At 37.5% G+C, this 25,849-nt stretch overlaps 1 long non-coding RNA gene across 1 annotated transcript in view; it reads left to right on the top strand.

Annotated features, from left to right (window-relative positions):
* The window catches only part of LOC127553192 (uncharacterized), a 51,854-nt gene extending 27,249 nt beyond the window's left edge, over window positions 1–24,605 (top strand). The window contains exon 3 of the long non-coding RNA XR_007951694.1: window positions 23,951–24,605. This is a non-coding gene — a long non-coding RNA (uncharacterized LOC127553192). The remainder of the gene's footprint in view (window positions 1–23,950) is intronic.
* The last annotated feature ends 1,244 nt before the right edge of the window (window positions 24,606–25,849 follow it).

Raw genomic sequence — 25,849 nt, 5'->3', positions numbered from 1 at the left:
AAAAATGTGTGATGAACAAGAATATAGATATCCCCAAAAGGAATTTTGATTTCACTTCTAGTATAGTCACTTGCACAATAAATTGAATTAAATTTCATTTGACGATGATGAACAGGTCAAATCTAAAGCAGTAAAAAGCTCCCACATTGAATTAATCACGAACTCAACAAAATACTGTATTAATGTATTTGTCTCTGGAATCTAAAACGAAAGGAATGAAGTCTTGTCCCATTGTTCTTATTTGACTCTCTTCCCAGATAGCAGAGTGGTCTCCCATGGCAGCAGAGGAGACCCTTTCTTTCTTAGAACAAGATAGGCAATGAAGGTTACTCTACCCCAGAAGAGGAAAAAAAGCTGGAAAAAAGTTCTGATGACTTGAAAGTGTGTACAATCCCAAAATAATCTCTGTTTCAAATTTGTATTCATTTATTCTTCCATTATTTTCCATTCTCTCTTTTTTTTTTACCCTAGAAAAAAACATTTCATTCATAATATATTATCTAATACAGAGAACACTTTCATTGTTGCTGAAACCCAGAACAGGTACAGGAAATTTCTTTCCTATTTAAAAAATGTGTTATAAGCATGTAGATAGAAAATTAAGGAAGTTGGTTTATCACAGCTCAAATTCTCTTCAAAAGTTTTGTAGCCATCCATGAGAGGAAGGAAGGGGAAGAGAAAGTAATAAGCATTTATTTATATAATGCCTACTGTGTGCTGGATGCTATGCTAGGTACTTTTTTTTTTCCTGAGGCAATTAGAATTAAGGGACTTGCCCAGGGTCACACAGCCAGGAAGTATTACAGGTCTGAGATCAGATATGAACTCAGGTCCTCCTGAGCTCTACCCACTGCACCACTTAGCTGCCCCTATGCTAGATACTTTTTACCAATATTATCTCATTTGATTCTTACATCATCCTTGGGAGATAGGTGCTATTGTAATTCTAATTTTATAGATGAGGAAAGGGGAATTAGTGATATAATCAACATCATGTCCTCAGCTACTCATTAGAAGAGATCCACCTCTCATTATAACATTTATTCTTATTTTTAAATATATATATATAATTGTAGTAAATTTGTTTTTAATACACATTGTTTTATGAATTATGTTGGGAGAGAAAAATCAGAGTAAAAGAGAAAAACCATGGGAGAGATTTTAAAAAACAGAAAAAAGAAATAAACATATCATGTGTTGATTTACATTCTTTTTTCAGTTTTTTTTCTTTAGATAGCATTTTCTGTCCAAAGTCTATTGAAATTGCTTTGGATCACTGAACTACTTGAGAAGAAACAAGCCTTTCATAGTTGATCACTGCACATTCTTCCTATTTATTGTATACAATGTATTCCTGGTTTACTTGTTTCACTCAGCATCAATTCATGAAAATTTTTCCAGGCCTTTCTATAATCAGATTGTCCTTTATTTTTTTATAGAACAATAATATTCCATTACCTTCATGTACTACAATTTGTTCAATCATTTTCTAATTGACGGGCATTCACTCCTTTTCTAATTCTTTGCTACCACAAAAAAAGCTACTACAAACATTTTTGCACGTGTGGGTCCTTTTCCCTTTTTTATGATTTCTTTGGGATACAGATCAATAATGGCACTGCTGGGTCAAAAAGTATGCACAGTTTTATAGCCCTTTGAGCATAGTTCTAGATTGCTCTCTAGAATGGTTGTATCATTTCACAACTTCACCAACAATATATTAGTGTCCCAGTTTTCTCATATCTTCTCCAGCATTTATCATTATCTTTTCCTGTCATCTTAGCCAATCTGAGAGGTGTGAAGTGGTACCTCAGAGTTGTAATTTGCATTTCTCCAATCAATAGTGATTTGGAGCATTTTTTCATATAATTATAAATGGCTGTAGTTTCATCATCTGAAACTTGTCTCTTGATATCCTTTGACCAAAAATAAATACACCAAGGAGAAGAAGTTAATTTTTTTTTTAATTTTTAATTTTTATTTAATGATTACTTTATATTGACAACATTATTCCTTGCACTCGTTTCTTTTCCAATTTTTTTTCCCCTCCCTCCCTCCACCCCCTCCCCTAGATGGCAAGCAGTCCTTTATATGTTGGATATGTTGCAGTATATCCTAGATACAATATATGTTTGCAGAACCGAACAGTTCTCTTGTTGCATAGGGAGAATTGGATTCAGAAGGTATAAATAACCCGGGAGGAAAAACTAAAATGCAGATAGTTCACATTCGTTTCCCAGTGTTCGTTCTTTGGGTGTAGCTGCTTATGTCCGTCATTTATCAATTGAAACTTAGTTAGGTCTCTTTGTCAAAGAAATCCACTTCCATCAAAATATGTCCTCATACAATATCGTTGTTGAAGTGTATAATGATCTCCTGGTTCTGCTCATTTCACTTAGCATCAGTTCATGCAAGTCTCGCCAGTCCTCTCTGTATTCATCCTGCTGGTCATTTCTTACAGAACAATAATATTCCATAACATTCATATACCACAATTTATCTGACCATTCTCCAATTGATGGGCATCCATTCAATTTCCAGTTTCTAGCCACTACAAACAGGGCTGCTACAAACATTTTGGCACATACAGGTCCCTTTCCCTTCTTTAGTATCTCTTTGGGGTATAAGCCCAATAGAAACACTGCTGGATCAAAGGGTATGCACAATTTGATAATTTTTTGGGCATAATTCCAGATTGCTCTCCAGAATGGTTGGATTCGTTCACAACTCCACCAACAATGCATTAGTGTCCCAGTTTTCCCGCATCCCCTCCAACATTCATCATTATTTTTTCCTGTCATCTTAGCCAATCTGACAGGTGTGTAGTGGTATCTCAGAGTTGTCTTAATTTGCATTTCTCTAATCAATAATGATTTGGAACACTCTTTCATATGAGTGGTAATAGTTTCAATTTCATCCTCTGAAAATTGTCTGTTCATATCCTTTGACCATTTATCAATTGGAGAATGGCTTGATTTCTTATAAATTTGAGTCAGTTCTCTATATATTTTAGAAATGAGGCCTTTATCAGAACCTTTAACTGTGAAGATGTTTTCCCAGTTTGTTGCTTCCCTTCTAATCTTGTTTGCATTAGTTTTATTTGTACAAAGGCTTTTTAATTTGATGTAATCGAAATTTTCTATTTTGTGATCAGTAATGGTCTCTAGTTCATCTTTGGTCACAAATTTCTTTCTCCTCCACAAGTCTGAGAGATAAACTATTTTATGTTCCTCTAATTTATTTATAATCTCGTTCTTTATGCCTAGGTCATAGACCCATTTTGATCTTATCTTGGTATATGGTGTTAAGTGTGGGTCCATGCCTAATTTCTGCCATACTAATTTCCAATTATCCCAGCAGTTTTTATCAAATAATGAATTCTTTTCCCAGAAGTTAGGGGCTTTGGGTTTGTCAAACACTAGATTGCTATAGTTGACTATTCTGTCTTGTGAACCTAGCCTTTTCCACTGATAAAAAGTTAATTAATTTATTCAAAAATTCAATTGGGGAATGACTTGTATTTTTATAAATTTGACACAGTTCTTTATATATTTTAGAAATGAGACTTTTCTCAGAAATGCTGGTTATAAAGATTTTTCCCCAGCTTTGTACTTTCCTTTTGATCTTGTTTCTGTTGATTTTGTTTGTGCAAAACCTTTTAAATTTGATGTAACCAGAGTTGTCCATTTTGCTCTTTATAATATTCTCAAGTTCTTCTTTGATCATAAATTCCTCCCTTCTCCAAAGATCTGATAGGTAAATTATACCTTGTTCTTCTAATAGGTTTATGGTATCCTCATTTATGCCCAAATCATGTATCCATTTTGACCATATTTTGGTACGAGGTGTGAGATGTAGGCCTATGCCGAGTTTCTAACATATTATTTTTCAGTTTTCTCAACAATTTTTGTCAAGTAGTTCTTATTCTAGAAGCTGGAGTTTGGGAGTTTATCAAATACTAGATTGTTATAGGCCTTGATTATTGTGTTGTGTATATCTAATCTATTCCACTGATCCACCACTCTATTTCTTAGCCAGTACCAAATGGTTTTGATTACTGCTGCTTTATAATATAATTTTAGGTTTGGTACTGGTAAGCCATCATTCTTTGTACTTTTTTTTCATTAATTTTCTTGATATTCTTGACCTTTTTTCTTCCAGATGAATTTTGTTATTATTTTTTCTAGTTCTATGAAATAAATTTTTGGTAGTTTGGTTGGTATAGCACTGAACAAGTAGACCAATTTAGTCAGAATTGTCATTTTTATTATGCTAGCTCCACCTAGCCATGAACAATTGATATTTTTCCAGTTGTTTAGATCTGATTTTATTTGTGTGAAAAGTGTTTTGCATTCATATAGTTCTTAGGTTTGTCTTGGCAGGTAGATCTCCAAGTACTGTAATTTTAAATGAAATTTATTTTTCTATCTCTTTCTGATGGGCTTTGTCAGTAATATATAGAAATGCTGATGATTTGTGTGGGTTTATTTTATATCTCCTAATTGTTAACCAATTAGGGTTGATTGCCATCTATGGGGAACATCCACTTTTCCAGAGGGATATGAGCATCAATAGGCCATCTATCATTGGTTCCTGCGAGATAGCCAAATGACTAACCTATGTCTCTTGGACTTTTTATACATCACAAAACAAAACTAAATGCTGTAATGATAATGACCAAACTTCATCACAGAGAAGAGTTGAAAAATCCATCTCTGCCCCTCCATTGCAGGTACACACACACACACACACACACACACACACACACACACACACACACATTTAGGTAGTACTGTGAATAAAGCACTACGTCTCCAGTCAGGAAAACCTGAATTCAAGTCAACCTCACTCACTAGCTATATGATCATTTAATATCTATATTCATATATATTCATTATTTTCCTCTATAGAATGGGGATGATAATATATCTATATTCCAAAGTTGTTGTTAGGATCCAATGAGATAATAATTGTAAATCCTTTGATATAGTTCCTGGCACATAGCATTAAATGTTATTATTATCATCATTACTATCAATATGGTTTTTATGTTGGGTAGTTTTGCTTAACTTCTTTTGAAAAAATCATTCTTGTAAGAGACCAGCTGAGTGATAAGTAAAGATATATTTCAGAAACAAAAATGATGGAAAAAATAAATACACCAAGGAGAAGAGGTTAACTTATTTATTCAAAAATTTCTATCTGCTCCCTTCCATTTACATATTCAACTCAATTTAACAAACATTTATGGCTTTAGGCACTGGGGACAAAAGAGAAAATCAGATATTTTACTTTAGGACATAATAAAGACAATCAGTAAACATAAAGTTGATATAGAGTCAATCCTAAAGGGAGAGAGCCTAAGGAAAGGTTTGGTTCACAAGATCAGTCATGATCTGGGCACTGATTTTTCAGCCTCTTCTAAGAGATGCTAATTGTGTGGAAGAAAAAGGGATGAAAAACTTATTGTGCAAAACCAAAGAGGTAGGAAATGGAATTTTTAGCACAAGGAATAGTAGACTGGTTTGACTTGAATGGAATTTGTCTGGAGGAAAATAAAGCAGAAAGACTGGAATATTAGGTGAATCCAGACTACAAAAAGCTTTAAATATCAAGCATAGTGTTTCTTACTTATCTTAGAGGCAATAGGGGAAACACGAGATTTTTTTTATAGAATGATATGGTTTTCTTGTATTTGGGGAATATCCATTTAGCAGTTATGTGGAAGATAAATTAAATAGAGGCTGGAAGAAGGAAGGCTGTTATCTATAGTATACCAATAGTCCAAGTAAGATGTTATAGGAACCTAAATTATTATTACTTTTTTATTAAAGCTTTTTTATTTACAAAACATATGCATGGGTAATTTTTCAACATTGACCCTTGCAAAACTTTTTTTTTTTTTTTTTTGGTGAGGCAATTGGGGTTAAGTAACTTGCCCGGATCCCACAGGGAGGAAGTGTTAAGTGTCTGAGGCCAGAAGTCATCCTGATTTCAGGGCTGGTGCTCTATCTATTACACTACCTAGCTGCCCCTACAAAACTTTCTGTTCCAAATGTTTCCCTCCTCCCCCCACTCTCTCCACTAGATGGCAGGTAGTCCAATACATGTTAAATATGTTAAAATATATGTTAAATCCAATACATGTATACATTTTTATAGTTATCTTGCTATACAAGAAAAATTGGATCTAGAAAGAAAAAACCTGAGAAGGAAAACAAAATGCAAACAAACATCAACAGAAAGCATGAAAATGCTATGTTGTAGTCCACATTCAGTTCCCACAGGCCTCTCTCTGGGTTTATATGGCTTTCTTCATCATTGAACAATTGGAACTGGTTTGAATCATCTCCTTGTTGAAGACTCATGTCCATTAGAATTGATCATCATATAATCTTGTTGCCGTGTACAATGATCTCCTGGTTCTGTTCATTTCACTTGGCTTTAGTTCATGTAAGTCTCTTATGCCTCTTTGAAATCATCCTTTTGGTCATTTCTTACAGAACAATAATATTCCATAACATTCACATACCATAATTTGTTCAGTCATTCTCCAATTGATGAGCATCCACTCAGTTTCCAGTTTCTAGCCACTACAAGAAGAGCTGCCACAAACATTTTTGCACATGTGGGTCTATAAGGGCCTAAATTAGAAGTAGAGAGGCTTGCAGAGATAAGAAGACAATTTATAGTACATATGTGTGGAATTATCCAAAAGGCAGATAGCAACTGGGGACTGGAATTTAGAAGGAAGATTAAGACCAGGTGTATAAATTTGGGAGTCATCTATAGGTGAATATTAAAGAGAGCAGCTTTAACAGTTAAAATTGGAGCCAATAGAGATGGTGAGCTCACTAATCAATCAACACATTTTTTAAATGATGAAGACATTATGCTGGAGAAAAGAGTGTTAGAGAGTTTAAGAACTTTGGGAGATCACCTGCTTAATGATAAGGAAAATGATGATTTAGTAAGGTATACTGAAAACAACAGAAAATAGAAGAATCAGGAGAAAACAGTGTCATGGAAGGGAGCATAGCCAGTAGGAAGTAATTAATGTCAAAAGCTGAAGCAGAGTCTGATAGGTTAATTGTAAAAAGGCCATTAGAATTTTCAGTTATGAGGTTGGTAACAGTGGGAAAAGTCATTTCAGTTAAGTGTTTCAGTCAGTCAAATTACAGAACGTTGAACAGATGGAGGCAATTGTCTAGATCAGTGATCTTCAGCTCCTGGGAAGATGAAAAGCTTCTGGAATTGGGACAGATAGAGTACTAGTAAAGGATAAGTTTAGCAAGAAGAACCACCTCAGTTTGAGAATGGATGGGAGGGGGAGAGAATTGGGGATGGTGAAGCTCTAGCCAGGGGTCCTCAAACTATGGCCCGCAGGCCAGATGCAGCAGCTGAGGACGTTTATCCCTCTCACCCAGGGCTATGAAGTTTCTTTATTTAAAGGACCACAAAACAAAGTTTTTGTTTTTACTATAGTCCAGCCCCGCAACAGTCTGAGGGACAGTGAACTGGCCCCCTATTTAATAAGTTTGAGACCCTTGCTAGAGAATAAAAGTTCACAATGAGTGGTCTTAATATTCTCAAAAAAGAATGAAGTAAGATCTGCTCAGATGGAAGCTGGGGTAGCAAGGGCATAAAAGACTTGAGAAAAACTTTGTAATAGCCCTTATGAAGAATGTGAAAGAGAAGAATTTAAGGATGATCTTGTAGCAAAAAAGATGCAATTATGACTAGATAAATTTGTTTTGAACCCATTCAGCATAATTGTATGAATTCCTCTGCTCCCACACAGGAACAGAGAGCTCAGGGTTTGGGTTCTTAAGAAATGATTTGTAATAGGACAAGGTTGTAAGAAAATCAAAAGTAGAAGATAAGACATAACTGAACTTTACCATAAGATTTACCATAGGATCAAATTTTTAATAGTGGGGAAAAAGCAGAACAGGATTGATATGCTGGGAGGAAGAGAGGATTCGAGTGACTAAAAATAATGGTAGGAAGATTTAGGAGAAGGGGAAGGAGCTTGTGATCCAATGGAGTAATTCAGAATCTTGATCATAAAAGATGATCATGAAGGATGTGAGGTCAAAAGGATGACCATATCTACATAGGACTAAGGTAAGTGAAACTGCAGATTATCAGAGATGAGTTTCCAAAGGACACAAGGGAAAGGAAGGCAGAGAATTTGGGAGATCTGTGAGAACTAGAGAGTTGGAAAACATAGAGCTAAAGTGGATAGAGATGGATAAAGCAGGCATCAGAGTTTTTCTGTGTAGCTAACAACTCTGATGAATCACAGGATTTAGGAGGCTGGAAGGTAGGCATTTTCTGGCCTTAAAAAGGGGAAGGACCTTTGGATTGGGCTCCCACACACTACAGATCTCTGATGACTGCCTTTTATTTTGCTTATTCTCATTCATTAAGAAAAAAGAAAAATTAGTTTGGGAATTTGATTGAGTACATATTGGTGATTTTGTCCACAACACCTTCACTGAAAATGCCCTACACATGGAGCATGTACTCACTTCCCCTTTTCTTATGATCCTGAGACCTCTCATGTACCTTCATGTACCTCACACACTAAAGTGAAGTTGAACTCATCAAGAAGAAAAACTAGCTAGATGAAGTTGCAAAAAGGTTTTGAGGCATAAAGTTGGGAAGAAAAGAAAGATTATAATGGATAACCTTGCAGAATGGTGACTTGTGAGCATTTAAAAACACAAACTAGGAGGAAAAATCATCTGCCAAAAAAGGAAAAAATAAGATTCTTGAAGAGAAAGAGAAATATTTGGAACATCTGCTGTATGCAGCATGATAGAGAGTCAAGCTAGAACTACTAAAAACATTGCTATATTTCTGTAAAGGCCTGAATTTGCTGTAGACCCATCATCCTACTTGTAGTACTTCCTTTGGCATCAAAATGGGGAGAAAGTAAAAAAGAAAGAGAAGTGGGGATGACCCTGAATAGAAATTTGATAAAAATGGCAGGAGGGTAAGAGTAAGAAACAGTATATAGTTGAAATTATTATCTCTAAAGTCAAGGCTGAAAGGAGAGCAAATCAAGAGTAGGGATGATAGTTTGGATATAGTTATGGATGTAGGCATTTGAGATAATAATAAGATCCAAGAATAAGTTTAGGAGTAATGAGGCAGAAGAGATAGAAGAAAAGATTATGGTTGAAGAAAAGGGAATTTTAAATCACCCAACTCCCAACATAGCCATCTTTCTATTGACTCATAATAGAGAGGAGTCCAAAGGACATCTTTTGAAATAGAGAACAGAAGAGAATAGTGATTGATAAGGCTTGGGAAGAAAAAAGATAGTAGCAGGCAGTATGGTCTTGACATGTTCCTTTTGCTATAGATCCTGAGTGTTTTAGATTCTCCTGCCAAAAGGTGTTTGTCCTAAAGAGTGCAATCTGCTTTGTTCTAATCTGGTTGAAAGATACCTGGGGAAAGGGGGAGAATAGACATCAGACTTTGGTGATAGAGATGGTGGCCAGATAGAGATTAAGGGCCAGATGAAGGAGAGGATGAATGAGGAGGTATTATACAAGGCTGGAAAGCATTCTCTTGCTCTATTCCTCCAGAGAATTGTCTTCGTGGGATGTTGGCAGCTAGTCAAGGCTCTTATAACTTTGTGTTATTTTTGTTTTTCCTAACTGGACCCCTTTATTCATTACAATTTTTTTTTTTTTTTTTTTTTTTTTTTGCTGAAGCAATTGGGGTTAAGTGACTTGCCTAAGGTCTCACAGCTAGGAAGTGTTAAGTGTCTGAGATCAGATTTGAACTCAGGTCCTCCTGACTTGAAAGCTAGTGCTCTATCCACTATACCAAGTAGCTACCCTTCTGCTATTTCTTTAAGTATATAGAGATATCTCTTTATATATGAAATATATATAAAGAGATATATAAAGTATAAAGTGATATCTTTTATGATTGCATTTCTAAAGCACAGTATTTGAAATTATGTTTTCATTATAATAGAGTTAACAACAGTAGGCCTTGTTTATAGGTTCTGAAAGATTATGGGAAAATTTGAAATAATCTCTTGATATCCTTTCAGTCAGATATTACCCTTTGAAACCAATAAGTTTCATTTCCTTACAAACCAGTTAATAATTATGCATTCATAATATATTTTTTGATAGCTCCTAACATTCTAATATTTATAAAAATAGATAATAATTTGGTTACTGACTTTTTTATTTTTATCTTTTGCATTGAACTCTGATCTTGCTCTCTTCCTATTCCTGCCTATTTTTGTTACGTTGCTTGTGAAAATAAAATTTTATTTTTATGAAAACTACTTCAGAAGAAAGAGGAGTACGATGCTCTCAGTAATGATGAATATGCAATGACAATTAAAAAGATAGAAGACTGTTCATCTCCTAGATAGGTACAGGCTGGCATTTGGTGGTAGAATACAAATGTTCTCTAAGGAACAGAACTACACTTTGATCACAAACCTATATATGCTTATTTTAAAAGTTTTATATACGTTTTTTGTGGGGGTTTTTTTAAATCATAGTCATTTCTCTGTATAATTTACATCCCATGAACTAAGAGAAATTGGTTAAGCAAACCAATCAGCCCAAATAACTATGTCTGATAACATAAGCAACATTTCAAACCCTTAGCTTCCTATTTGTTTTTTTAATTTTAATTAAATTTTATTTTATTTTAAAACCATCTTTCCCTTTCACCAAACCTCTCTCCTACCTACTCTACCCTTGCCCCATATTGAGAAAGCAAGAAAAATAAATCCCTGTTACAAACATATATAGTCGTGCAAAACAAATTCCACATTGAACATGTCAAAAAAAATTTAATCTGTTCTCTGATCACTCTATGTCACTCTGTGTCAGGACCTGGATACCATGTTTCATTTGTGAGTCCTCTAGAATTGTATCTTTGCAACATAGTTATTATGCAAATTATTCTGGTTCTGCCCATCTAATTATGAATTAGTTCATATATGCCTTTCCAAATTTCTCTAAAATTGTCCTCTTCACTATTTCTTTCAGCATAATTGTAGTCCATCACATTCATATGCTTAGCCATTCCCCCATTAATGGATGCTTCAGTGATTTCCAAGACTTTGTTACCACAATAAAATAAAATAACTTTTATAAATATTTTTCTCTATATTGGAACTTTGCCTCTTTCTTTGATGGTCAATTTGCCAGTCTGATGGATATCTCAAAGTTGTTTTAATTTGCATTTCTCTAGTTTTTGATTTAGTTATTTTTCCCCCTTATTATTATTGATAGCCTGAATGTCTTCCTCAGAATATTGTTTCTTCTGACCCTTTATCAATGAGGGATGGATCTTATTCTTGTAAATCTTAATCCTTTCCCTTTAATCTTGGAAATAAGACTTTTATCAGAGAAACTTGCTGCAAAGATTCCCTCATTTACCTGTTTCTCTTCTAAATTTAGATGCATGGGTTTTTTATTTGGGCAAAAATTTTAAATTTTATATGTCCGTTGTTACCTTTTATGAACATCTCTATTTTTTGTTTTGTCATGAACTCTTCTCTAATCCATAGATGTGACAAATAATATCTTATTCCAATTTGTTTATGAGGTAATGCTTTGTGTCTAAGCATGTACTCATTTGGAACTTATCTTGGCATACTGTGTAATATGTTATCTTATAACTAATTTCTGCCAGACTACTTTCCAGTTTTCTCAACAGCTTTTTGATAAATTGTGAGATCTTGCTTCAATAGTTGGGATCTTTGGAATTTTTCTAAAACAGGAATACTGTGCTCATTTGCTCCTTTTTATCGTGTACCCAATATGTTCCACTGATCAACCTCTTTTTTTCCTTACCCATTATCAAAATGTTTTAATAATTACTTCTTGGTAGGATGTTTTGAGAGCTGGTACTACTAGATCCCATTTCTTCCCTCTGATTTTCATTAGTTCTTTTGATCTTTTGTACTGCCAGATTAGTTTTATTATTTTTTCTAGTTATATAAAGTATTCCTTTGATAATTTGATTGGTATGAGCCTAAATAAACAAATAAATTTAGGATATTAATTTGTCAGTATGTTGGCTTAGTTTAACCAAAAGAAATTAATATTTTTCTAATTCTTCAAATTTGTCTGTGCAAAGACTGTTTTATAATCATTTTCATATGGTTCTTCGGTATATCTTGTCCATAGAATACCAAGTGTAAGACTTTCTATAGTTATTTTAAATGGAATTTCTCTGTCTCTACTAGATTTTATTGAGAGAGTATCAAAATGCTGATGCTTTATGAGTTTGTTTTCTATCTTATATTAAATTTTACTATTGTTAATTATTACAATTAAAGTTTTCGTTGAATGGCTAGAATTCTTCAAGTAAATCATCATATTCTCTGCAAAAGGCACTAATTTTCCCCCTTTTGGTATGCATGCAACCTAAATTGTTTCTTTTCTCTCTCTTTTTCTTTCTTTGTCTCTTTGTCTTTCTCTTACTCGTTCACTCTCACTTTTGCTTTCTCTCTGTAGTATTGCTTTAACTAACATTTCTTTCATTAGAGTAATGCTGGCAGTGGACATCTTTACTTTGTCCACAAATCTAATGGGAAAGGCCACTAATTTTTTTTTTTCAGTTTATTTTCATTGTAGATAATACCATATCTTGGTTTTAAATAATTACTGTTGGGGAAGCTAGGTCGCACAATAGAGCATCAGTCCTGAAGTCAGGAGAACCTGAGTTCAAATTTGACCTCAGACACTTAACACTTCCTGGCTGTGTGATCCTGGGCAAATCATTTAACCTCAATTATCCCAGCGAAAATAATAATAATAATAATAATAATAATAAGGAAGGGTCTATTCCTATGATTTCCAATTTTTAAAAACTAGGAATAGGTGTTTCTTACTAAAACTTTTTTGCACCTTCTGATATAGATTGATAGTTTTTCTGCATCTGATTTTTATTGGTTCTGTTATTAATTTTATTAGTTATATTTCTACTTTTCCTAATATTGAATCAACCCTGAATTCCTGGCATAGATATGGCCTGGCCATTGCATATAATCTTTATGATATGAAGCTATAGTCTTTTTATTGATAATATTTTATTTAAATTTTCTTGGTTGTAAGCTTATCATCCTTTGTGTTCTGAAATATCCCGAGGCAACAGGAACTTAGAATATAAAATGTCAATCAAGACATTTTCCAAGAAATGTATAGAACCAACCTTTTTCTTCTTTTTTTTTTTAAAGGAAGTAATGAATGTTCTGTTATTCTAGCATGTTAAGTAAGCATAGCTTAGGATTGAGGATCTGAAGTCTTTCAGTGTTCCCAAAGCGATCTGATCTAGGGAAAAGTTTGAGTCTTTTTCCCCAGTTCTGAAGTGTGCATGTTCCTTATGTGGCTTTGTCTGTGTAACATTCCTATTTGTGTTCCCCTGGTGGAACAGGGTTCCTGGTTCCAAGCCTTACTAGATTTTTGCTGGTTTCAATCATTTATCAATCAGTTGGAAGCTTTGCAGGTTCAGTAACACAGCCAGAGACCCCTCTTTTGGTCTGGGATTCCTACCTTTGGTTATTCCTCACTATTTGTGAACATCTCTATTTTTTGTTTCGTCATGAACTTTAAACTGGGTTGGAGACTCTTCGAGTCAGCCACACAGCAGTGATTTGCTGCTATGTTTGTTCTTTCCTCAGTATTTAAGTGACGTAGGTACCACTCCTTATCCTGGGCACAAGTGCCTTCTACAGTCCACTAATGATCCATTACCTACAACTGGGTAATAAGTGCCGGCATGGCTATTGTTTCCATGGGAGATCTCTACTTTCCCCTGGGTAGTCTGATTCCTGGAATACTCAAGCTACACACACCTGGCCAAACCCTGACCCAGTATCCACAAGCCTCTCTCTTCTGAAATGTTGGCCTGGGCTGGAAAAATGACTCACTGTAATTTTTTTTCTTGAATGTCCTGATCAGGATTCAATCTCATGCACTTTCTAGGTCTTTGTGGAGCAGGTGTGGGGGAGAGCTCAGGTGTTCTTCCTGTTACTTTACCATTTTGGCTCTGGTCCCAGAGATGTAGTCTCATTTATTTTATGATTTGTCCTCAGGAACCAAGGTTGATCATTGAAATTAATTTGAGTTTGAAGGCTTTTTAATTAATTTCATTTATATTATTGTAGTCTTTATGTGTATTGTTCTGCTGGTTCTTTTTTCTTCATTCTACATAAGTTCATCTATTTCCCTAAATTCCAAATCCTTGTCATGTAGGATGACAATAGATTCAGACCTGGTATAAGGCCATCTGATCAATTATATCAGAGGAAATGGCACTCAGATTTTTCAATTTGATGCATTGCCTTAGAAGTCCAAATCCTAAAGCTGAATACCAGAGCAAATATGGAAAGTCTTTGATGTCTCTTAAATTTGAATGTATATCAAATGGAAAAGCCTGGCTTAAAAAAAAAAAAAAAACACCTTTCATATTCTGCTGATTATAACTATCAAAATTTTAACTACCTCATTTAAGCCATTTTATCTGCTTCTTTCTTCCTAGACTTCCTCCATGAGCTAATTGAAAGTCATTTCCTTTTAAAGCCATCTCTGAACCCTCAGAGCTCATGGAAGTCCTGGCTTCCTTCTCTAAATTACCAAATCACTTTGTATCTATCATTCCTTTTAGCTAGCATGTTTTATGCTTTACCTCCCTGACTAGACAATAAGAAGTTACTTTAGGACAAGGATTATGTCTTAGGTAAATTTTGCATCTCCCAAGCACATAGTACAGTGCTCTACTGAATAAAGACTTAATCAATATTCAGTAGAATTGCATATTATGGACAGTTAATTAATAACCTTGGTTTAATGCTACAGTCTTGGAGCCCTAGAGACATTAGGGCAATCCTATTTGTTGTTTGTACTAACTTTGTAACATTACACAAGTCATTTGCCCCTGAATCTCAGTTTCTGCCTCAATAATGTTAAGGATGCTAGCTTTTCTAGCTCCTTCACAGGATTGGTATGAGAAAAGTGTTTTATAAAGTGTTATAGAAATGTGAGATTATTACTGCTTAACTCACTTCAGGTTTCTCAGCATGATGAAATGAGACCTTGGGGGCCCTAACACACAAAACACAGATTCTATCAAGTGAGGAATGTCTTCAGTTTGTACAGACAGGCTGAGGGGTGATGGACTGTAACAGGTCTGTTTTCTGAACACAACCCTAATCCAGTTTAGAGGCCTCTTGCCAGGTTGAGTGATAGATTTTTTTGGTAACAAAATGACTCTTAGACCATTTACAATCCTAGAGGGTTGAAAATTGCTTGAGGAAACATCCACACTAATAAAATCACAAGTCCTTTACATGTGCTAATGATTGAAAGAAATATAAAGAACCTGTTTGTTTATTTACTTATTTATTTTATTAAAGCTTTTTATTTTTAAAACATATGCATGGATAATTTTTCAACATTAACATTTTTAACATTTTAACATTAGCACTTTTTCTGCTTGCAAAACCTTGTGTTCCAGTAAAGAACCTATTTAGAAAATAGGTAATATGCTAATTATCACCTTCAAAATTTGAAGGACCACCTTTGAAGCATTCTGTAAGCTTTTCCTTTCCTATACATTCCTCTTATAGGCCTCGGTACCCAAAAGGTATTTGTTCATCGTGTTCATCAATAATAAAAATGATACTATAAAAGATTTACAACAATTGTATTTTTAGCAAATCTTTTGGTACCAAATTTTTCAAACTCTCATTAACACATCAACTACTTGTGATTCTTAGAACATCTGCCACTGCTTGCCTTTTTTCAAAATGTTATAATTTACGAGTCTACATTATTGCCAACTTGATTATTTTTAAAATGTGCCAACATAGTTAAAGAGCTCTGAAAATACAAACTAAATAACAAAATTATCCATTTTAAAAAGTAATGACTTGAAGATATAAATTGTCTCAAAGGTCCACATTCTAGAAATTATAAATTGGAAATACCAGTGGCAAGAAAATTGACATAATTTGTAAAGGTTTACATTTATTATAAATGTTAAAATGTTATGAAAATAATATCTCTTACATGTACTTAAAAATCACAAAAATTCTTTATGTTCAAAATTCAGGATTGGTAGTCAGAATTAAGATAGTCATGCCTTTGACTTTCACAAGGGAACTTGAGTAAAGTAGGCTGCTTAGGCCTAGTAAAATGCTGAATAACTATTTATGGTCCTGACACTAGTGAACTCTGTAAAAATTATGTAAAAAAATCACTGAAAAAATTGTGTAAAATAATCACTGAAACCATTTCCCCTTTGATCTGCAAAAGAAGAAAAGATCAGGGATTCCCAGGCTTTAAGGAGTCTAGAGAGAGGACCCATCCTCCCAGAATGAGAGAAGCAACATTATTCAAGGGCAAATCAACTCTCATTGATCTTTTGGGAAGTCACAAACTCATTCAGGAAATTCTAAAATTTCATTCAGTTGAGAAATCCTGGTCTGATTATCAATTCAAACTGCCCCAGATTTGCTCTTAAAGTGGGTCTTTGCCAGTCATTCTTTGCAAAAATATTTCTTCATCAAGAAATAGGCCCGCTAGGGGGGAAGCCTCTTAATGTAAATCCTCTTTTTGCCACAGCCTTTAGGGTTAGGGAATTCTTTTGCTTCTGAACCTGTGTCTCCAAGCAGAAGGGATCTCACTCATTCATTCACCTCATCATCTGGTGGCCCGTACAGGGATCCCGAGAGCAGGCTGAGGTAACCCCCTTTCCTCTGGCCTATTCTATAGCAAGAATAGCTAAACTCCCAGGAACATTTTGGGCTCTCTGGGGCTCTATGCCCAAGCAGAATTCTTTGACCAAGGACACTCGGCCAGAAAATTCCTGCAACTTGACAAAAATCCCCTTTAATCTGGCAAAGTTTTTGTCATATCTTTCTCTCTCTCTAGGGACACCTACAGAGAATGGAAAGCTATAGAATTGGAAAAGCCTGTGGCAAAAATGGAAGTTTACTTCCTCTATTCCTAAAGATTCTCCTTTAGGCTGTCTCTTAAAAAATAGGGACAATTTGTCTTGAAAGATCACAAAACAAAAAAGCTCATTTACTTTTGCAATGCAGCCTGGCCTTAATATACCTTGGAAAACCAGGAAAGATGGCCAATTAATGGGTCAGTTAATTACACCACTATTAAAGAGCTGGACTTATTTTACAGGAGACAAGGTAAATGGGCTTATGTTTAAGCTTTCATGGCTTTGTCTCAAGACCCTAAATTAAGGCAAAATTGCCGAATGTTACTGGTCAGGTTTAATACAGCAGAACTGGAGATAGGAACTGACCTTTTAGATGACCCCCTTTTTTTTCATCCCTTTAGGAGCACAAGAAGCATTTGCTCTCCATTGCAGCCCTCATCAGGAGGCTTGCAAATCTCCTCCAAAACCACCCCTTTATCAAAAACAGGAGCTTGGGTCCTACAATATCCGACTCCTCTCTCCTCTGGAGCCGGATTCTGGGATCGCCCGTCCCCACTCCTTCTCACATGAGAAGTGGGATCCCTTTCTCCTCCATCTGTTCCTTCCTGTCTCCTTCTGAGGTCACACCCCCTTGCTTCAGCCCTTCTTGTACCGAGAATGGAACTCCCCTCTCTCCTCCCCAAGAGCCTGATTCAGCTACAGCTCCTGCTCCAGATCCTGATTTGGCTATTTCTCCTAAACTCTGCCCCTTGAGGGAAGTTGCCGACCCTCAGGGAAGAACGCTTAGAGTACAGATGCTCCTTTCTATGTCAGATTTTTCTCAAATTAAAGAGAAACTGGGCAGATACTCTGAGAGCCCCACCAAGTATATTGAGGGGTTTAAAGCCATTACCTTCCAATTCGATCTCTCCTGAGGAGACATTAATATCATTATCTCCTCCTGTTGTATCATAGAGGAGAAAAAGAGGACCTGGGCTCTGGCCCAAAAGTTGGGGGATGACATGGCTACCTCCTCCCCTGGCAGATACCCCCCGGAGTGATAGCTGTGCCAATCTCAGACCCCGGGTGGGACCAGGAGGGGAATGCAGATAGAGAGAGAAGGGACTACCTCCTAACCTGCCTCCCTGAAGGCATGAAGAGGGGAATGAAGAAGCAGGTTAATTATGACAAACTCAGGGAGATCACCCAAGCAGCTGAGGAGAATCCTGCCCTCTTTCAGGACTGCCTTGTAGAGGCCATGAGGAAATACACTAATCTGGACCCCACTCCCCCAGAGGGGACCACTGTCCCCAGCATGCATTTTATTAACCCATCTGCCCCAGACATACGGAGGAAACTGCACAAGTTAGCCTTGGGATCCCAGACTCCCATGACCCAATTACTGAAAGTGGCTTTTGGAGTTTTTAACAACAGGGACCGAGCTGCAGCAGAGGAGGAGGACCTCAGGGCCAGAGGGAGAAACAAAGAGCAGGCTCAACTTCTGGCTGCTATTTCCAAAGAACACAGGGGTTCTTGCTTTAAGTGTAAGGGGCGGGGACAGGCATGCAAAACTCTTGGAAAACCCCCGGTCCTTGCTCTGAATGCAACCAGAAAGGGCACTGGAAGAGGGACTGCCCAGAGAGGGGTAGAGCCCCTGCCTCAAGTCTCACCCTCTGGTCTCCTCAGAACCCAGAGTGACGGGGTCTAGAGGTTTGGCCAGACCCCCCCCTTACTCCATCACCGCTGCTGAACCCAGGGTCACTTTGGAAATGGCAGGTAAGCCCATTGAATTTCTTTTTGATACATGGTGGGGGAGGGGGGAGGCTTCTCTTTTGGTTTTGCTCTCGCACTAGGGTCTCACTTGTCCCCCACCTCACAAGGAAATGGGAATTGAAGGGAAACTCCAGAACTGTTTGAAGACATTCCCTCTGCTTTGCCAGCTCGGGGACCTATTGTTCCCACATTCCTTTCCAATAACCCTTTCCTGCCCGCCCCATCATTGGGGCAAGACTTGATGGTCTTTCAAGACCCTCCCATATTCCCTATGAAATCTGGGAGGAAATAGACTCTTCTGTGTGGGACCAGGGCATCCCCAGAAGGGCGGTACAGGCCACTCCAATCCTGATTAAGCTGCCAGATCCTGGTGTATTTCCTCATAGACGCCAATACCCAATTAAACCTAAGGCCAGGGAAGGATTACAACCTCAGATTGAGAACTTTCTCAAGTTTAAGCCTCTGATTCCCTGCCAGTCTCCATGCAACACTCCGACTCTTTCTGTTAGGAAACCAAATGGGGAATTTAGAATGGTGCAGGATCTTAGGGCAATTAATGAAGCAGTCATTCTGAGCCATCCCATTATGACTAATGCTCAGATCCAGGTGACACAAAGTGGTTTTCCACCCTAGATCTTAAAGACCCCTTCTTCTGCATACCCTTGCATAAAGACTCACACTTTCTCTTTGCTTGTGAATGGGTGAAGCCAGGGGAGCTTCCCCACCAACTAACTTGGACGGTTCTGCCTCAGGGCTTCCAAGACAGCCCCCACATATTCAGACAGGCACTGGCTAAAGATTTCAAGGAACCTGAATTGCCTGGCAACAGCCTTGTCCACTATGTGGATGACATTTTACTCTGCAGTCCCTACATGCAGCCACAAAGACCCTAAATTTTCTAGCCTTGAGGGGCTACAGACTCTCCTTACCAAAGGCCCACATTGTTTGCCAGTCTGTCAAGTATTTGGGCCACAATCTCACTCTACTTCCCACTTTCTAACTGAGGAGAGGAAGCAGGCTATCCTAAGCCTCCCAGACCTTGCCTCAAAGAAGCAAATGCACACCTTTTTAGGCATGGCTGGCTTCTGCAGGATCTGGATCCCCGAATTTGGGATTATTGCCAAACCCTTCTATGAGTCTATTCTAGGTCCCACTAACCTTCCTCTTGAATGGGGACCTGATCAGGTCAAAGCTTTTAAAACGCTGAAAGCCAAACTGACCTCTGCCCCTGCCCTTGCCCTCCTCGGCTTAGAGAAACCTTTCACCCTGTATGTAGATGAGAGTCGTGGGCAGGCTTTGGGGGTCCTCACTCAGGTTCTGGGATCTGACCCAAGGCCCTTTGCTTATTTCTCAAAGAAGCTGGACTCCTGTTCCCCAGGATGCCCCTCCTGCCTTAGAGTAGTGGCTGCCACAGCCCTTTTAATTGAGGAGGCCTTAAAACTAACCTTAGGACAGCCATTAGAGGTTTTAACCCCACACAGAGTCCAGGGAAGTTTAGAAGCCAAAGGGCACCCGTGGCTTGAGAGTGGGAGGCTTACTAAGTACCAGACCCTCCTGCTAGATACCCCTGACCTGGTTCTCCGAATCTGTCACACTTTAAATCCTGCCCCTCTGCTTTTCTCAACCAGAAGACATTATCCATAATTGTGAAGAAGCTTGTTAAGGTGTTAAGGGACAGGTCAATTCTCCGAGAGCCTCCACAGCTATGAATCATAGCATCTGAAGGAGTGAAAAGCAGCCTTTACTGGCACAGGTATTCCTTGTGGATTGGGAACAAAATAAATTGGAGGCAGAGGGAAGAGGAGAGAGATCAGAGAACACAACTGCCTCTGACTCCTTGTATCATCCTCTTGCGAGAAGAGATCCATTCTGCAGGTCTGGGTTGGATCTCCGGCAGCCACTGTCAGGTGGTTCTTGTGTACCAACAGAAACTCTAGATTCTGTCCACTCCAGTAGATCTGACTTAAGGGAAATTCCCCTTGAGAACCCAGACAGAGAATGGTTCACAGATGGGTCACAGATTCTTGAGAATGGGGAGAGAAAGGCAGGCTATTCTGTGGTGACTCTTCATAGGATCCTGTAGGCTAAGCCACTGTCTCCTGGGACTTCTACTCAGAAGGCTGAGCTCTTTGCCATGATCAGAGCTTTAGAACAGGGGAAGGGAAGGAGAGTCAACATCTATACTGACTCCAAATATGCTTTTTATATTTTGGGTTTTTTTTTTTAATAATTATAACTTTTTATTGACAGAACCCATGCCTGGGTAATTTTTTACAACATTATCCCTTGCACTCTCTTCTGTTCCGACTTTTCCCCTCCCCCAGATGGCAAGCAGCTTTTTATATTTTGCAAGCTCATGGGGCTATCTGGGAAGAAAGGGGTCTATTGACAACAAAGAATTCTCCCATTAAACACGCAGAAAAAAATCTGCATCTATTGAAAGCTGTCCACGAACCCAGGGAGATCTCGGTCATATTTTGTAAAGGACATCAGAAGGGAGATTCACTTCAGGAGAAGGGAAACAGGCTTGCAAATTTAACAATTTACCCTTGACTATGGTACCTTTAATCCCCCAGCTCCCTGATTCTTTTACCCCTTCCTATAGTTCACAGGAAAAAGCCCTTGCAGGGGAAAGGGGATACATCCTTTTTCCCTCTGGTTGGTTTCAAACGCTCTCAGACCACCTCTTAATCCCAGAGGCAAGTCAGCGGAAACTGATCTTTGGTCTTCATCAGGCAACACGCCTGGGGAGAAATGCTGTCCAATCCCTAGTGAAACACATTTTCACTGGCCAAGCTGGGAGACACAATCAAACAGGTTTTCCAGGCCTTCCCAATTTGTCCCTCCACATCCCCAGAGGTTTTAAGTTGCTTTTGGTCTTTGTTGACCCATTCACTAACTGGGTAGAAGCTTTTCCTTCCAGCACCTCAGTCACAGCCCCGACCCCTTCAAAGAGACACAAGCAAGGATTTTGGGGAAATGTTCTGTGGTATTAAAGAAAGGCACAGAAATGCTGGTTCCCTAAGTTGGATATTTAGACGTGAAAGCATTCTCTCTAACCTGACGGCCACAATCAACCCTTTGGCCAATGAAACTTCACTTTCTCTCCTGGAAATCCAAGAATCCCTGGACTCTCTGACTTACATGGTTTTAGATAACTGAATGGCCTTAGATTATTTCCTTGCCTCTAGTAGGGTTGTCTGCGCCCTGGTCAACAGCTCTTGCTGCATGTACATTAACAATTCAAAGGAAGTTGAGCTTTGCACTGAGAAAATCTTAGTGAAAGCTGGCTGGATGCAAGACATTCATGAGCAATTCCTTATGCTGCCCCCCACCAAGTCTTCCTCTGGGTGGAGTTCCTGGCAATGATCTCTACTAATCCCTATACTAACTCCACTTCTAATTATCTTTTTGCTCATATTTGGTCCCCGCATTTTCAGACTGCTCATGAGATTTGTATCCTCTAGGCTTCAAGCTGCAAATTTTCAATTGCTCCAGCAGCCTGGAGATCATGGGACAGCTGATGGGAACACACATCATCAACATCCGTTGGATGCCACAGCTGCTGTCTTCAGATCCCATATTTCCCCTCCTAGCACAAACCTTCCATGAAATCAGGGACAGCTCTAGACCTTTCTCAGCTTGAAAAAGTTACAGAAGTCTGAGATCTTCACTCTTTTTTTCTGCGGGAGGAGATGACATGAGTGAACTCTGTAAAAATTATGTAAAATAATCATTGAAATCATGTCTCCTTAGATCTGCAAAAGAAGAGATCAGGGATTCCCAGGCTCCAATGAATCTAGAGAGAGGGCCCATGCTCCCAGAATGAGAGAAGCAACATTATTCAAGGGCAAATCAACTCTCATTGATGTTTTGGGAAGTCATAGCTTCATTCAGGAAACTCTAAATTTTCATTCAATTGAGAAATCCTGGTCTGATTATCAATTCAAACCACCCCAGATTTGCTTTGCCAGTCATTCTTTGCAAAAATATTTCTTCATTAAGAAATAGGCCCGCTAAGGGGAAAGCCTCTTAGTGTAAAATAAAATCTCTTTTTGCCACAATCTTTGGGGTTGGGGAATTCTTTTGCTTCTGAACATGTGGCTCCAAGCAGAAGGGATCTCAATCATTCACTCACCCCCTCAGTACCATTGGTAAAGGGTTTTTATTTTCTCTACTTTTTAAAGACGTTTAAAGATTTAAAAATGTTAAGGGAGTTTTATTTCTCTTTAACTTTAAAGAAGTTTAAATTAAAGGATTAAATTTAAGGATTAAAGGAAGTCACACTTATCCTTCTTGTTCTAAACAATTTTATCTGAACTTACATAGTATTTTATTTAAGCAGAAACATTCCAATCTTTGTATTTGTGTGTGTGTGTGTGTGTGTGTGTGATGTTTGGGACATATGTTTACCATCCTGAGGAGCCGTTTTCCAAGGAAGACCCAACATATGGATGATACATTTCCCTTCATTCTAATGCCTTCTCTCTGTGATTATGAGCAATTTATCTGTAGGGTTGTTTACCTATCTTGTTCATTAGACTGGGAGCTGCTTGAGAGGAGGGTTTTGTTTTGTTTTTTTGCCTTCTTTGTATCCCCAGGACTTGGCACATGCCTTCACTTTTTCTTTGGAAGCTCTATTACCTCTCGTTCCATAAAGACCTCTATTCTCTGCTCTTAAGCTCATTTTTCTTCATGTCCATACCACTAGTTTAACTGCTGCCCATACCCATCCTTGACTCCCAAGGATCCTGTTTTTTTACTTCCTTTCTTCCAGATCCATCTCCCCTCCATCCAAGTATTTTTGCTCCAGTCAATATTTCTAGTTGTGACTATTATTTAAGTTCCTTGAGGACAGGGGACTTGAAGACAGGGTCTTAATCATCTTTTTATTTCCCCCGTGCCTAGCATTATAGGCGTTCAATAAATATTTAATGAATGAATGAATGATAATTCAAGGTATTTTCCATGCACATATTCCCTAAAGCCCAAGTTAGTTTAATCATAATATAAACACAGGGCTTATAAAAAGATATTCAAGGAAGGGATTAACCTTTAAAATGTGTTATCCATGGAATCTTTTGTTTTTAGTTGTTTTTCATAGTTGCATAATGCCCCTTTGGTAAGGGTTTGTAATGATAGCCACTGACATCTTAACAGAAGCCACATACACAATGTTAACTTATTAAAACACATTCATACTGCTTTAGTTGCTAAGCTGCTTTATTTTCTTTCCCTCCCCTAGGTTGCATGAAGACTGATGCAGGAATTTATTTCAGTGACCGTACTGAAAACGGCAGCTAGCACTGACATAAGGTTTTCTGCTGGAAAAAGAAATCAAGTATTTACATTTTTCCAGAGCTCCCACTGTTTGAGCTCTATGGGACCCAGAGTGGCAAATATAGAAGTTTCCCTTTCAACTGCCCTGACAATGAGATTCAGTGAAACAGGTAAAACTCTATTACAATGGATATATGAAAAGAAAGATTTCTACGAGAATAAAATCATTTCCATGCCCCTGAGGATGGCCTATAGTAACAGAGCTAGGTTAACCTGATTTGACCTTTCTTGGGACAGTCATTTCATATTTATCATTCATAAAATGCTTAGATGATCTCTAAGATCCTTTCTAGTTAACAATATTCTGTTCAAGGCTAATTGTACACTATTTCAAAATCTGATTCTTTTTGTACAGGAAAATAATTGTTTGGACATGTATACTTATATTGCATTTAATTTATACTTTAACATATTTAACATGTTGATGTATTGGTCAACCTGCCCTCTGGGAAAGGGGGTAGGGGGAAGGAGGGGAAAAATTGGAACAAAAGGTTTGGCAATTGTCAATGCTGTAAAATTACCCATACATATAACTTGTAAATAAAAAGCTATAATAATAAGTATATATATATATATATTCTGTTCATTTTTACAATAAATTCTCTCTTTACAAAGAAGTATGTATAATAAATGCTTAATCTGGTGCTTGTCCATGTAATAAATAACAAGAGTATCTTTTTGTTGTTTACACCTGTAGAGACAGAAAAGCTAGGTCGAGACCTTTATTATTTAAACATGCTTTTAAGCAGTTCCCGTCAACTTTCCCTTCTCCTTTTCACCACAGCCCACAAGGGATTTTAAATAACTTAAAATTGCCAATGTGGCTAAAATAAAACAATACCTACAAAAGGGAAGTGAGAGAAGGAACTAAACTTATTTAGTACCTACTGTGTTATCAGGCATTTTCTTATAAATCTCATTTGATCATCATAACAGCCCCATTTTACAGTTGAGCAAAGCAAAGCAAATAGAGAATAAGAGATTTTTCCAGTATATAACTAATTATGTTAGATTAGACTCTTCCCATATCAGTCCATCAAAATGATGAGGTTACCCACCAAAATCATTGAAAGGATACAAGGTGATACTTCAAAAATATGTTGTTGGGTGTTTTGGATTATCTGAAAAGAATTTGTAGGCTTGGACTTTCTCCAAATCAAGGGGCAAAGATTTTATTACAAGGCTAAGAGCAGGCTGACTCTAAAACTATCTAGCCAAGAAAAGGAGATTTTAGCAATTAACAAGGGGAAAAGCAAGTTTCCTTTCAAAATGCTGCAGGTAGGAAATTAAGGGCTAACTCTAAAAGGAGTTTAGGGTCCTATTAGGTTAACAAGCAAACGAATTCCAAAAAGGAGTTAGCTACAATAGAATAAGATGGTAGGTTAAATTCACAGGGAAGTTGCCAAGTTGGTGAGGTACAATCTTTTTATAGGGGAAATATAATCTTGGCTTTCTTAATGATTATATACAGTAACAGGAGTTCCTAGAGACTTCCATGTGAGGTAGGACTATAATCACAAGTCCCCTTGAACAAAAGGCTCACTTAAAGCTGAGAGGGCCTTCCCTGCTTGCTCAATGAGGAGCTAGGCCTTCAAATTGTATCCGGGGATATGCTGCATACCTAGGTCCTCAGCACCACTGTGACTAAAGAGCTGACCTTGACACCATTCCTTACACCTTGGATTAGTCTTACTCCTCCAAGGAATAATAGATTTAGAATTGAAAAGAGCCTTAGACTCTAGATCAGAAGTCCTCAAGCTAGGGCCCGCAGGCCAGATGCAGCAACTGAGGATGCTTCTCCCCC

The sequence above is a fragment of the Antechinus flavipes genome, chromosome 3 (genome assembly GCF_016432865.1).
Source record: "Antechinus flavipes isolate AdamAnt ecotype Samford, QLD, Australia chromosome 3, AdamAnt_v2, whole genome shotgun sequence".
In the NCBI taxonomy this organism is placed as follows: Eukaryota; Metazoa; Chordata; class Mammalia; order Dasyuromorphia; family Dasyuridae; genus Antechinus; species Antechinus flavipes.
Note: the sequence above shows the minus strand (reverse complement) of the source record. Positions and strands in the feature narration are given on the sequence as shown.